Below are 14,220 nucleotides of genomic sequence, written 5' to 3' on the forward strand. Positions count from 1 at the left end.
CCAAGTACGATGTCCAAAATCACATTTCCTTATTACACAGTACACATGCCTAAAGTTTGAAAGCATATAAATTAGGACATGATTTGCTGCCCCACAGTACCATGGCATAACCTTAACAGCCACTAAATCAAACCTAAGCGCAATTAATCTAATTATCCATTGCCTCATCTATACCTACTTAATCGGAATCTGTCGAGAGGCACCCGTGTCGTGGACATGTAGCCATGCAAGTAAATGTAGTATTTCAACATTTGTACAAACCGCCATTGCTTTACAGGTGGCCTTAAATATTCATGTGACCCATAAGACCCATAACATCTAGACTGCGTCTCGTGGTGGTGTGTCAAGCATCTTCCTGTCACATGATTCCTGCGTGTCTCAACGTATGACGTAATCTCCATTCCTTATTTCTAGACCGTTAACCTCCTTACCCACTTTAACTGATAGTAAATGCTAATCGCGGTCTATGAGTGGTAAAACATTTTTTTTCACTAAACTTTAAGATCAGTTTAGGCTGTGGTGTATTAGCAACCACTATTTTAGATTTTCACTTAAATGTACTTATTAATTTTTTGTAACCATTGAAACATGATCTTCATATTAATCTCACGTAATTATTGTAACTTAATCATAGGGATATGTTAATCAATCCAGACAGATCAAGCAGAACTCGTGCATTTGTTCTTTTATTATTGCTATGAGTTAATGACATAAATATTTTACTTAATCCAGAAAGACCAAGTAGAGTTCATGAGCAGACATAAATATTTTAGTCAATCCAGAAACACCAAGTAGAGTTCCTGAGCGAGAATGCAGGGACCTGTAGTTTTAAAAGTCCTCTCTACAACTTTCACTGATCTCGCATGTATCTAAAAAATAGTCGAGTTTGTTGTCTAAATTAAGCCCCTCATTTACGGACCTCAGCTTGCAAATCCATTTTGCCTCCAGTTGGTTAAGGAACAGTTCTCTGTTGCCCCCCTTTTGATTGGGTGGCACTTGGTCCATAGCGTGGAATTTAAAATTCTACCTGTTTGTTCCTACCATACAATTGTGTGACACCCAGGAGTACGATGTGTCACCATTCAGGCACGCTCTCCGATGTTCTTGTATTCAATGTCTTTAATGGTCGCATCGTACTACCCACATAGATTGTACAGCACACATAAATAATCTCATATACAAAAAAGCCTGACTGACAGTCATGTAATGTCTGATTGTGTGGGTTTTCTTCGTGTTGTACTCAAAACTTTTTGTTTTTAATGCCAAATGGTAAAAGTTACATCCTCCACAAGGAAAAAAAAACATAGGGCATTGTAGCCATGTACTCTGTATTTCTTTTCTGGGGCACTTGTAGCTAGGTCGTCAGATCATCTCCCTATGGTTCTAGATCTCTTGTATATTAGACTTGGTTTCTGTTCAAGAAGGTAACCTACCGCAGGTACCCCTTTAGTAAACCCCAATGTATGTTCAAGATCTTAAGAACCCCCTGATTAAGGGTGGAATTTAACGTAAGAAACTAAAGGCATTTCCTTATTTTTATGTTCTTGCTTTCAAGCATGTCATCTCATTTTTCCTTACTAGCAGATTCTACTGCCTGTTTCAAAATAGGTTTCTCATAACCTCTTTTCAATAGTCGCTGAACCACTTGCTCAGTGGGTCTCCTGCATTGGTTATCATCCCTGCAGTTTCTACGTATAAGGGTCATCTCCCTATAGGGGATAGCCCGTTTCGAACATTATGGATGTGCACTCTTATAGCGTAGCAGACTAATAACAGCTGTCTCTTTGCGGAATAGAGTGCTCTGCAAGCTGTTTTTGCATATGTAAAGTTTATAACAAAAAATTGGATGTTTGTTTTTGACATTCTCATAGTGAATCTCACATTATAGGGGTTGCTATTCAAATAAGTAAAGTAAGATTTAAAATGAATCTCTGAACCTGTCCAGATGATAAAAGTATCATATATATATATTGTCCCCAGAAATTAATGTGCTTCAACCATGGTGCAGGTGATGGGCCCCATGCATGCACATGTTCCACCCACCACAGGAAGATATTAGCATATGATGGGTACACATTTGGACCCCATAGCTGTACCCTGGAGTTATTGGAACCAGGTGCCATCATATAGGAAACAGGTATTGGACAGAGACAGTTGAATCATCTCAAGAAGCATTTTATTATGTTCAAAGTAGTTGGCCCTGCGAGTTGAGAGAAAAAAACTCTACTGCTTTACACCTAGATACACTCCTAATACAAGCATAAAGGGATTCCACATCCAAAGTAATTAATCACACAGACTCTTGCAATGCCAAGTCATCAAGCTTGTTAAGTAAGTCCGTAGTATCCCTAATGAAAGACTGAAGGTTCATCATCAAAGGCTTCAAAAGCAGTCTACAAATTGTGATAGACATTCCGTGACTGAACTAATGCCTGAAATAATAGGATGCCCTGGTGGGAATGCCTCCTTCTTGTGCACTGTAGGTAAAAGATACAAACAAGGGTACTTGGGATTATTAACTAACATAAATTTGTGCTCTGCTTCAGACAAAAGATCCACTTCCTTCCAGTGCAAAAGATTATTGTTAATTAAACTAGTTGCCACCGGAGATGGGTTTGTGTCTAGTTTTTTGTAACACTCAGTGTTAATCTATTCATCAGGACAATTTTGTCTCCTTTGTCAGCTTCGGGTATAACCAAAGATGTAATTTTGCTCACGTTCCGCAATGACATTCTGTCCCCTTTAGTCAGATTATCTGTGTATGTTTGTTTCTGTGTACCCAGCATTTTATCATCCAAATCATACAACTCTTTAGTTACTTGTTGGCAAAATACATCAATGCTATTCAAATGTGTGCCCTGTGGGGTGAATTTACTGTGCACATGCATGCCACTGTCACATTTATAATCCTGTATAATGCACAAATCCTCAACTACTTCTTCTAAAGTGCGTGCAGTTTCCTCATTTAGTAATAGCAACATTGATATATCCTTAAACTGTGACACAGATAAATCAGATAAATTGGTTACATTACTCAATTGTGATTTATTGTACTCATTCATGTGGAATGAGTATATAAAAGGTGGTTCACTGTCATTGCATCCCATGATGGCAGCCCTCTGGATAGGGGAAAGTGGGTCCCAGGGAGCCTCCACACATCACCTTTCAGGCGGGTGCAGTCACAAACTGCACCCACCTGCAAGGTGTTCTCTTCAAAGTGCATGTGGGTTGCTGCCTGTACTGGGAAAGACAGAGCGACTTCAAAGCAGCAGCTCAGTTTTTCATAAGAATGCACTGTCTTAAGGGCAGCTGGAGTTTGGGGCTGCCTGAGAGCAGAGCATTCATTCTAATACACTAATTATCATTATGTGCACCGGGTGCACCTTTTAAAAGGTGTGCCCAGCGCAAACAAGGAGAAGGCACCACATGTATGATACGCCCCAGATGGTATCAAGAGTGACAGGTACAGCAAATGGCTCTAGACAGATAAATGCACCATTTAATTAGCTATGACTATATGTTGGTCACTTTTGGGACTTATTGTACTCAACCTGAGATAAAAGGACATTTAGAAAAAATTTGAGTGGCATTAAAATTAACAGTTCTTTATCAGCTTTTGTAATAAAAGTGCAGTAGCTAATAGTAAATTCCTGATCTAGTAATCTCATTTTAATTCATTTATATCTTGACTTTTTGTTATAGATTGTGAAAGCATATTTGCTTCTGGATCATTAGAGGACATAATGTGAACAAGTCAACTATGAGAGCTGCAAAGGCGTCCTAAGCCAGATAAGGCTATATAGTTTACTTGGGGGGGCGGAGGGGAAGGGAGGGGTAAGTCTGGAAGGAAACTGGAAGTTCCGTAATGTGAAGGTATAAATGTCATGAATGAGGTTTGCAAAGTTATCAAATGCATCACAATTTTTTGCTGAGGGAAAACTTTCTCCTTCACTGTCCACTAGGAGTAGGTAATTCCAACGTTTAAAAAAAATATATTTAAATGATTTTCAATGAAAAAAAATCATCAAATCAATGTGCATTCATGTCAGTTTGTCGATGCATGTACATGAAAAATTGATTACTATAATGCCATAATGATTTATAACTACATTCAAATATTCAAAGGAAAACAAAAGGAGAAAGAAAAAAAGTGGAGACATTAGGCATCTATAAATCTTTAACATTTTCGAACAAGCATGCACACATCTCATTACATCATACTTGGGGTGGACTATAGTATGCATCGACATAAAAAATCTGACAGTTAACATTTCTGACAAATATTGGCCATGTAGTGAAGGAAGCACTAAGGGGTATTGGATAAATGTACGGAACTGCACCTGTGTTAATGTGAGGGGAGCTTCTACTCATTACATTTACATTCCTTATGTAAAACCAAAAGTCCATGGTAGCTGCCTTCTAATGCCACAAACTTGGGAGGAAATATATGCCATTAAAGGGGATAGGCTAGATAATAGTCTATATTGGATGGGGGTAGTGGGATTAACAGCAACCTCCCGTACAGTCTGATGTGCTCTCTTTTCTAATACTTACTCAGCATAGGCTCCAGGATTAGGGGAAACATGCTGATCCACTCCCGTCGGGCCCACCTGCATGGCTGCAGACCTCCAGGGGAACAACACTGCAACAGAGGAGCAGGCTTTCGTTTGTGGACCGCCACACAGGTCCTGTATGCTGCTCTCGAGTCCCCAAAGCTGGGAATGATAGACGTTTGTGGCAGTTAGGGGTAGCAGTCATCCAAGTGGAAGACCCCCAACTAACTGCATTACAAAATAACCATTTCAGATCTTGCCAAGAGGCCACTCTGTTTTTGAATCAGTGTTACTCCCTAGTTTGAGTAGCAGACTTCACCAAATTCAGTTACATACACGTAGCCTGGTAGAGATACATTGGTGTGACAGGTCCAGTTATGTAGGATTGTTCAAAGCATTGAGGAAATAACCCTGGATTACTCCAGTCTGCCATCTTGCTAGACCATACCCTCGATGACAATGTTCAATGTTTAGTCTGCTGCTGATTGTGCCATTTAGAGTACTTGTCCTACTTTTCTGTAGGAAAAATTTAGATTTTCACCCAAGTAAAAGTCTTTATCCCAAGTCTCCTTATCTTTGAAGTTACCACATATCATTGAGAGAAGCTTGAGCAGTGTGGCAAAATGGGTTTACGGTCCCTGAACACAGGGTTTATAAAGTTAGCATTGGATATGTAAGAACCTCAATTTCACTGGCATCATCAGGTGATTGACTCACTGGGGACTACTGCAGAATATCTGTCTAATGCTTCACCCAGGAATGTTATGCCACCACAAGAAGAGAGATATCGCTAGGCGTGTTTATTCCCTAAACCAGAAACAAAGTGGCTCGGTCAGGCCTCGGTACAGGACATGTCTGACAGGGGCCGTAAAAGGAACCAACCCACAATACCCACAAGAAGCAACAAGATGAATTTCCTACATTGAGGAGGACAATGATCCCCTCACTCCTTGCACAATGCACCAGAAAACACCAAGACTCTAACTCAGAGGGAAGAGGAAGTGGCAGTTCCCCTGCAAGAGTCCTCAAAGTCTCTGGATTGACTAAGAAGTATCCAAGATAATTTACCATCTTACTGTGTCTAAAAGAAAGTCTTACAGAAAAATTAAGATTGAAAACCTGTTCTAGATCCAAGACTTTGTATAGGCATGAAATCCTACATTTTATCTCAGACATGAAGATGGATATTTTCACTGTGGCTGACACTTTGCTTATTAAATCATATGCCCTACTTTGACTGGATAGTGTTTTGAGCATGAGAATAGAGATACAATGCCATTTGGGAGATGGGTGCACTCCAGCTCTTAAAGATACAAGATTTTACTTTATTATTGTTATAGAGATTTATTGACCACATGGCAACCAAACAAATATTGAGTTCTAATGTGATCTTTGAATGGTGAAGGATCCATGTCATTTGAGGTAAATATCTTCAACCTATTGCTGCCATTGATGTCAATATTCATTGTGAGAACTCCTTTCGGAAGGGTATGAGGTAAGCAGGGATCACTTGGCACAGTTGTGGGGGTGTAGGCCTTTTACTCCTCATATCCCAGGGTCCAACCTACTATGGATGTTGAGCAACTGGGTCATGTACCCCTTGAGCACTTGACACTCAGGCCTAGTGTGGTCCGAGCAGTCCAATGCTCTCTTGGGGGAAAGGGAGGTTTGGAAACTGTGGAGTGAACATAGGCTCACAACTCAAAACTGCAGCAGCAATAAATAATTGTTTAGCCAAAATCTTTTATGGAAAAAATAAGTATTTTACTTCTACCGCTATCAACACTAAGAAAAAATACAACATTCACAAGCAAGTACACAGTTCCCAGGAGGTCAGGGCTCTGGTGTTTCTTTAGGCAGTCCCCAGTATCCCACTCCTACCCAGTAATAGTGGTATTCCCCATTCACTATAGGCAACATCCAGGGCAAGCCCTACTAATAGTCGGACTCTCAAGGGTCTACTCTGACTCTATTTAAAAGCCAACAGAGTTCCAGCACTGCAGCACTAAACAGCAAAACAGCCCCATCCTCCTGGGACTGATTGGCCCATAATCAGTCATATGGACACCTGCAGGCTTGAAGCCCCTGGAACTCAGGAACGCGCCCAGTCCTCAGGTGTTTGGAGCAGCAGCAGCTGAATCAGCTGAGCTTTGCCGCACGCGGCCCAGGTGAGATACACTCAGTGGGTGCAAAGTTCCGCACATGCAGTGGTGCCACCAAAGCAACCTGAAGTTCATTGTGGCATCTACTTTCAGGTTAAGTGTCTAATTAGCTCCACAGTGAGGGGGTGATGTGACAATCCCAAATAAGGGCCCTCGCCTTGGTGCCAGCGCTGATACCCCTACAGTGGTCTCACTTCACCGGTGGGAGGACTGCATATCCGGTTGCCCATCTTGCTGCTCCTGATGACCCCCTCTGGCATACAAGGTCACAGTAATTTCCCTGGACATGGACCCCGGCCTGGTCAGCTCAGCAAAGTCTTCAGTGGCAGACACTCCTGGCATACAGGGTTGTGGCTCACCTTGGCTCATTGGCTGTGGCCCTCCCAACATGGGAATCTTCTGAGGAACTTTATTGACTGGCCCCCCTTCAGTCAGCCCCCTAATTGCAATATCTGATAACGGTAACCATGTAAAAATAATGTCAATCTTCCCGGAGACCAGTAATTTATGTCACACCCCTGGGATTGCAGTTTTTTTAAAGACATGTAGCCTTTTGACTTTAGACTGATTAAATGGGTTTTTTCTTTTTTTTTAATTAGAAGGCTGCCCTTTTCCTCTGCTAGACTGCAACTTTTCTCCAGATGACTGTTTTGTTCTCTTGCCTCCCCCAGCACTTAAAGCTACTTTTCTGCTGCCTTTAAACATCATGTAGTAATCAAAATTCAGCAGTATAGCAATATGTACAGTTTCAATGCAAATATTCCTACTCAGTTTTAAAGTGGTAGCTTTCTCTGCGAAGATCTGCATGTTTGCTGCAATTTTTGAGCAAAGAGAAAAATTAGCTGTCTGCCATGTTTGTACCACAGTAGTGGCTACATATAGTCAGATTGCTGCAAGAGTGAGTTATTATGGCACTGACACTAGAGCTGAAGTGCAAGGGTGCATGAGCTATTCATTGTAAAGATATTGGGGCACATTTATCAAAGGGTTACATTGGTTTTGCGCCACACAATGGAACTCAGAAGCAAAGCAACCCTTCACAGGCGTTGCATTGTTCTGCATCAGGGGGAGGTATTTCATGGGTGCAGCATGGGTGTTCCCACGCTTCCACCCATGGATTTTGGTGCATTCCCAGATTTACAACGGCAAAAGGCTATGACTCCCCAGGTGAGGTGGAATGAGAATTATTTCTCCTTGTTACCTCCTCTTTCTATGTGTGCTGCATTCTACAGCACACATGGAAAGAGGAAAATGCCTCACCGCATTGTTTTTGTGCAGGAAGGTGTACCTACAATCCTGCTAATAACGCAGGTACCATTGCACCATGATGCAAGGGGGCATGTGTTGGTGCTATGCAGCTCAATGTATGCCAGTGCTCAGAAATGACAGCAATGTGATATATATTGTTAAATACAGCACATTCCTGCCCCTTCCCTATCACGCAACACAGCGCAGTGCAGCAAGGTGACTAGCTAGGCTGCTGGCACATTCGATAAGTATGCCCCATTGTTTTTTGTGCATACTCTTAGGGGCCTATTTGTGAGGCTGTTTGTGTCACTCGTGCACCACGCAACATGGTGCAAGAGTGACACAAACCTCAAAACAGATTTCAACAAATATATACAAATAGAGAGGCAACTTCAATAGAAAAAGAAAAACATGTTTCAGCATATTGCTGAAACATGCAAACAGATGATATGAGAGGTTTTTTCTTTTGCTTGCATTGGCTCTTTCATTCAAAGTCTTCTTGTTTATGCCTGACAGTTCAGCACAGCCAACGCGTTTCGCTAAACATATGGGCTGCCTCATGGCTGTAATTATGACAAACATGAATGTTGTTTAATATTGCTTACAGATAAAAACTACAGACAAACACATAAGGGTACAAACAATACAATAAAAAATCTAAAATCTTAATTTACGATCCACTTATTTTCGTCTTGTCAAATTTTTATGCTTCAAAACAAGCATACACAGTGGGGTCGATTCCGATTCGGGAAAAAACGCTCCGAATAGCCGTTCGGAGCGTTTTTTCCATACGAATCGTACCCTGCAACGTCCCCTTTACGTACGATGTAGTACGATTCCCTCCCAATGCAGCTACCTGTACGAATCGTACTAGGAACCGTACGACTCGTATTCCCATACGAATCTCCGCCGGAACACGCAGTAAGCCACGTTTGTACGTTTTGACGCAGATTTTCTCGACCCAGCAAGAACGATCCGTGTCGGGTAGGAACCGTACAACCCTTTTTCTACGGGAGCTGAAAACTGTCGTAAAAGCAGAGTTCGCCTCAAAACAGGTATGGAACGGCCCTCCCGGGTATGGTGCGTACACCCCATGATAGCAGGGGTACGGTGCATACCCCTGCGATCATGGGAGGTACGCACTGTACCCCGCGATCATGGGGTGTATGCACCGTACCCCATGTATGCTGGGTGTACAGCACGCACACCCTGCGATCACAGGGGTACGGGCATACACCCCATGATCACGGGGGTAGGCACCGTACCCCTGCGATCATGGGGTGTACGCATCGTACGGTGTGTATGTGATTGTGTGCTTTTCCGTACGAATCGTCCTAACCTGACGTGGACCGTCTGAATCGCGTCCTCATCCCCCGGTCCAGATCGTACTCGTCGGATCGTACGGCATGTTTACGGATCGTACGGTTCACTGTGCGGATCCGTGTCGTATGGTTTCAGCCTTGCAATTCGTACGGTTCGCGGCGATTCGGACGGATTGACGGGAAACGTATCGTTTGTACTACGCATTTCAGACGGACGTGTACGATTCGTACGGCTAGCGCTCCGGATACGATTCGGATGGACGCTTTTTTTCCCGAATCGGAATCGATCCCAGTATGTATTAGTGGTGGGACATACATTGCATAAAGAATATTTTCCAACCAATACACATAAATGAAAATCTATATTCCAAAGTATCCAGATACACTTCAATAATATCATCAGCTCTCCTTTTGTGTATTCAAAAAGTCTCATTAAGCACAGTTAGACCAGTTGTCTGTTTAGTATATGGAGTCAATCTCATATCCCACTTAACTCTCCATATTATGCACACACTTTATCCTATCAACATGAAGTGAGCTTCAATGATTGTTCATTCTACTTAAATGCAAAATAACCATGAAGTTGCCCTACAAGTGTATTCAGAAGTCTTATTAGTCACAGGTAAAACGGCTGTAGATTAAGTCAGTAAAATCCAATAATTTATTTCAGTGTGCAGTGAGCTCCAGTACTGTCCAACCCTTATAAATAAATTCAAAATGGATTTGGAACTACATTTCAGATACTATCATGCTCCCCAGAGTGGTACTAAACAGAGAGAGAAGGGTGAAACACTCTTGGCGGGCAGACATCAATAGCTTATCTCCCTTACCCAGAAACAGATAAAGTATGTTACTTCCAGAAATCCATTAACGTCTCCCACAAGATTCAACATCTGCGTAAAATCATCTTTCCAATTCAAAGTTGCGCCATCAAAATCTTTAAATATTACACAACCGTCTGTCCATACACACATTGTATGTGTCCAGTAACACATTTTTAACATCTGAGAGTATTCCAACATTAGTGCAAACCAAGATCTACATGCACCATAATCCATGATATAGGTGTTCAACCAACATTTGTCAATTTTAATCCCTACCAGTAACTCAGCATACATTTTAGATTCACCGAAAAAACACCCAGAAATGTCAAAGGTGTCCAGTAATGTAAGGATTAATTGTGATGAGGGCAGGTGACCCCCATTGTTCACTTGTACATGCAACCACATCATTCATAATAATGCGATGTATCTGTTAAAAAAACAGTGATTCTAAGTGAGTCAAACCCATTAAATATGCATCGTTAAAGCACTCCAAACGAGAATTATACCTCCAAATACATAAACCAAGTACGATGTCCAAAGTCACATTTCCTTATTACACAGTACACATGCCTAAAGTTTGAAAGCATATAAATTAGGACATGATTTGCTGCCCCACAGTACCATGGCATAACCTTAACAGCCACTAAATCAAACCTAAGTGCAATTAATCTAATTATCCATTGCCTCATCTATACCTACTTAATCGGAATCTGTCGAGAGGCACCCGTGTTGTGGACATGTAGCCATGCAAGTAAATGTAGTATTTCAACATTTGTACAAACCGCCATTGCTTTATAGGTGGCCTTAAATATTCATGTGACCCATAAGACCCATAACATCTAGACTGCGTCTCGTGGTGGTGTGTCAAGCATCTTCCTGTCACATGATTCCTGCGTGTCTCAACGTATGACGTAATCTCCATTCCTTATTTCTAGACCGTTAACCTCCTTACCCACTTTAACTGATAGTAAATGCTAATCGCGGTCTATGAGTGGTAAAACATTTTTTTTCACTAAACTTTAAGATCAGTTTAGGCTGTGGTGTATTAGCAACCACTATTTTAGATTTTCACTTAAATGTACTTATTAATTTTTTGTAACCATTGAAACATGATCTTCATATTAATCTCACGTAATTATTGTAACTTAATCATATGGATATGTTAATCAATCCAGACAGATCAAGCAGAACTCGTGCATTGGTTCTTTTATTATTGCTATGAGTTAATGACATAAATATTTTACTTAATCCAGAAAGACCAAGTAGAGTTCATGAGCAGACATAAATATTTTAGTCAATCCAGAAACACCAAGTAGAGTTCCTGAGCGAGAATGCAGGGACCTGTAGTTTTAAAAGTCCTCTCTACAACTTTCACTGATCTCGCATGTATCTAAAAAATAGTCGAGTTTGTTGTCTAAATTAAGCCCCTCATTTACGGACCTCAGCTTGCAAATCCATTTTGCCTCCAGTTGGTTAAGGAACAGTTCTCTGTTGCCCCCCCTTTGATTGGGTGGCACTTGGTCCATAGCGTGGAATTTAAAATTCTACCTGTTTGTTCCTACCATACAATTGTGTGACACCCAGGAGTACGATGTGTCACCATTCAGGCACGCTCTCCGATGTTCTTGTATTCAATGTCTTTAATGGTCGCATCGTACTACCCACATAGATTGTACAGCACACATAAATAATCTCATATACAAAAAAGCCTGACTGACAGTCATGTAATGTCTGATTGTGTGGGTTTTCTTCGTGTTGTACTCAAAACTTTTTGTTTTTAATGCCAAATGGTAAAAGTTACATCCTCCACAAGGAAAAAAAACATAGGGCATTGTAGCCATGTACTCTGTATTTCTTTTCTGGGGCACTTGTAGCTAGGTCGTCAGATCATCTCCCTATGGTTCTAGATCTCTTGTATATTAGACTTGGTTTCTGTTCAAGAAGGTAACCTACCGCAGGTACCCCTTTAGTAAACCCCAATGTATGTTCAAGATCTTAACAACCCCCTGATTAAGGGTGGAATTTAACGTAAGAAACTAAAGGCATTTCCTTGTTTTTATGTTCTTGCTTTCAAGCATGTCATCTCATTTTTCCTTACTAGCAGATTCTACTGCCTGTTTCAAAATAGGTTTCTCATAACCTCTTTTCAATAGTCGCTGAACCACTTGCTCAGTGGGTCTCCTGCATTGGTTATCATCCCTGCAGTTTCTACGTATACGGGTCATCTCCCTATAGGGGATAGCCCGTTTCGAACATTGTGGATGTGCACTCTTATAGCGTAGCAGACTAATAACAGCTGTCTCTTTGCGGAATAGAGTGCTCTGCAAGCTGTTTTTGCATATGTAAAGTTTATAACAAAAAATTGGATGTTTGTTTTTGACATTCTCATAGTGAATCTCACATTATAGGGGTTGCTATTCAAATAAGTAAAGTAAGATTTAAAATGAATCTCTGAACCTGTCCAGATGATAAAAGTATCATATATATATATTGTCCCCAGAAATTAATGTGCTTCAACCATGGTGCAGCTGATGGGCCCCATGCATGCACATGTTCCACCCACCACAGGAAGATATTAGCATATGATGGGTACACATTTGGACCCCATAGCTGTACCCTGGAGTTATTGGAACCAGGGGCCATCATATAGGAAACAGGTATTGGACAGAGACAGTTGAATCATCTCAAGAAGCATTTTATTATGTTCAAAGTAGTTGGCCCTGCGAGTTGAGAGAAAAAAACTCTACTGCTTTACACCTAGATACACTCCTAATACAAGCATAAAGGGATTCCACATCCAAAGTAATTAATCACACAGACTCTTGCAATGCCAAGTCATCAAGCTTGTTAAGTAAGTCCGTAGTATCCCTAATGAAAGACTGAAGGTTCATCATCAAAGGCTTCAAAAGCAGTCTACAAATTGTGACAGACATTCCGTGACTGAACTAATGCCTGAAATAATAGGATGCCCTGGTGGGAATGCCTCCTTCTTGTGCACTGTAGGTAAAAGATACAAACAAGGGTACTTGGGATTAATTACTAACAGAAATTTGTGCTCTGCTTCAGACAAAAGATCCACTTCCTTCCAGTGCAAAAGATTATTGTTAATTAAACTAGTTGCCACCGGAGATGGGTTTGTGTCTAGTTTTTTGTAACACTCAGTGTTAATCTATTCATCAGGACAATTTTGTCTCCTTTGTCAGCTTCGGGTATAACCAAAGATGTAATTTTGCTCACGTTCCGCAATGACATTCTGTCCCCTTTAGTCAGATTATCTGTGTATGTTTGTTTCTGTGTACCCAGCATTTTATCATCCAAATCATACAACTCTTTAGTTACTTGTTGGCAAAATACATCAATGCTATTCGAATGGGTGCCCTGTGGGGTGAATTTACTGTGCACATGCATGCCACTGTCACATTTATAATCCTGTATAATGCACAAATCCTCAACTACTTCTTCTAAAGTGCGTGCAGTTTCCTCATTTAGTAATAGCAACATTGATATATCCTTAAACTGTGACACAGATAAATCAGATAAATTGGTTACATTACTCAATTGTGATTTATTGTACTCATTCATGTGGAATGAGTATATAAAAGGTGGTTCACTGTCATTGCATCCCATGATGGCAGCCCTCTGGATAGGGGAAAGTGGGTCCCAGGGAGCCTCCACACATCACCTTTCAGGCGGGTGCAGTCACAAACTGCACCCACCTGCAAGGTGTTCTCTTCAAAGTGCATGTGGGTTGCTGCCTGTACTGGGAAAGACAGAGCGACTTCAAAGCAGCAGCTCAGTTTTTCATAAGAATGCACTGTCTTAAGGGCAGCTGGAGTTTGGGGCTGCCTGAGGGCAGAGCATTCATTCTAATACACTAATTATCATTATGTGCACCGGGTGCACCTTTTAAAAGGTGTGCCCAGCGCAAACAAGGAGAAGGCACCACATGTATGATACGCCCCAGATGGTATCAAGAGTGACAGGTACAGCAAATGGCTCTAGACAGATAAATGCACCATTTAATTAGCTATGACTATATGTTGGTCACTTTTGGGACTTATTGTACTCAACCTGAGATAAAAGGACATTTAGAAAAAATTTGAGTGGCATT

The sequence above is a fragment of the Lissotriton vulgaris genome, chromosome 4_1, assembly GCF_964263255.1.
Source record: "Lissotriton vulgaris chromosome 4_1, aLisVul1.2, whole genome shotgun sequence".
NCBI classification, from domain to species: Eukaryota; Metazoa; Chordata; class Amphibia; order Caudata; family Salamandridae; genus Lissotriton; species Lissotriton vulgaris.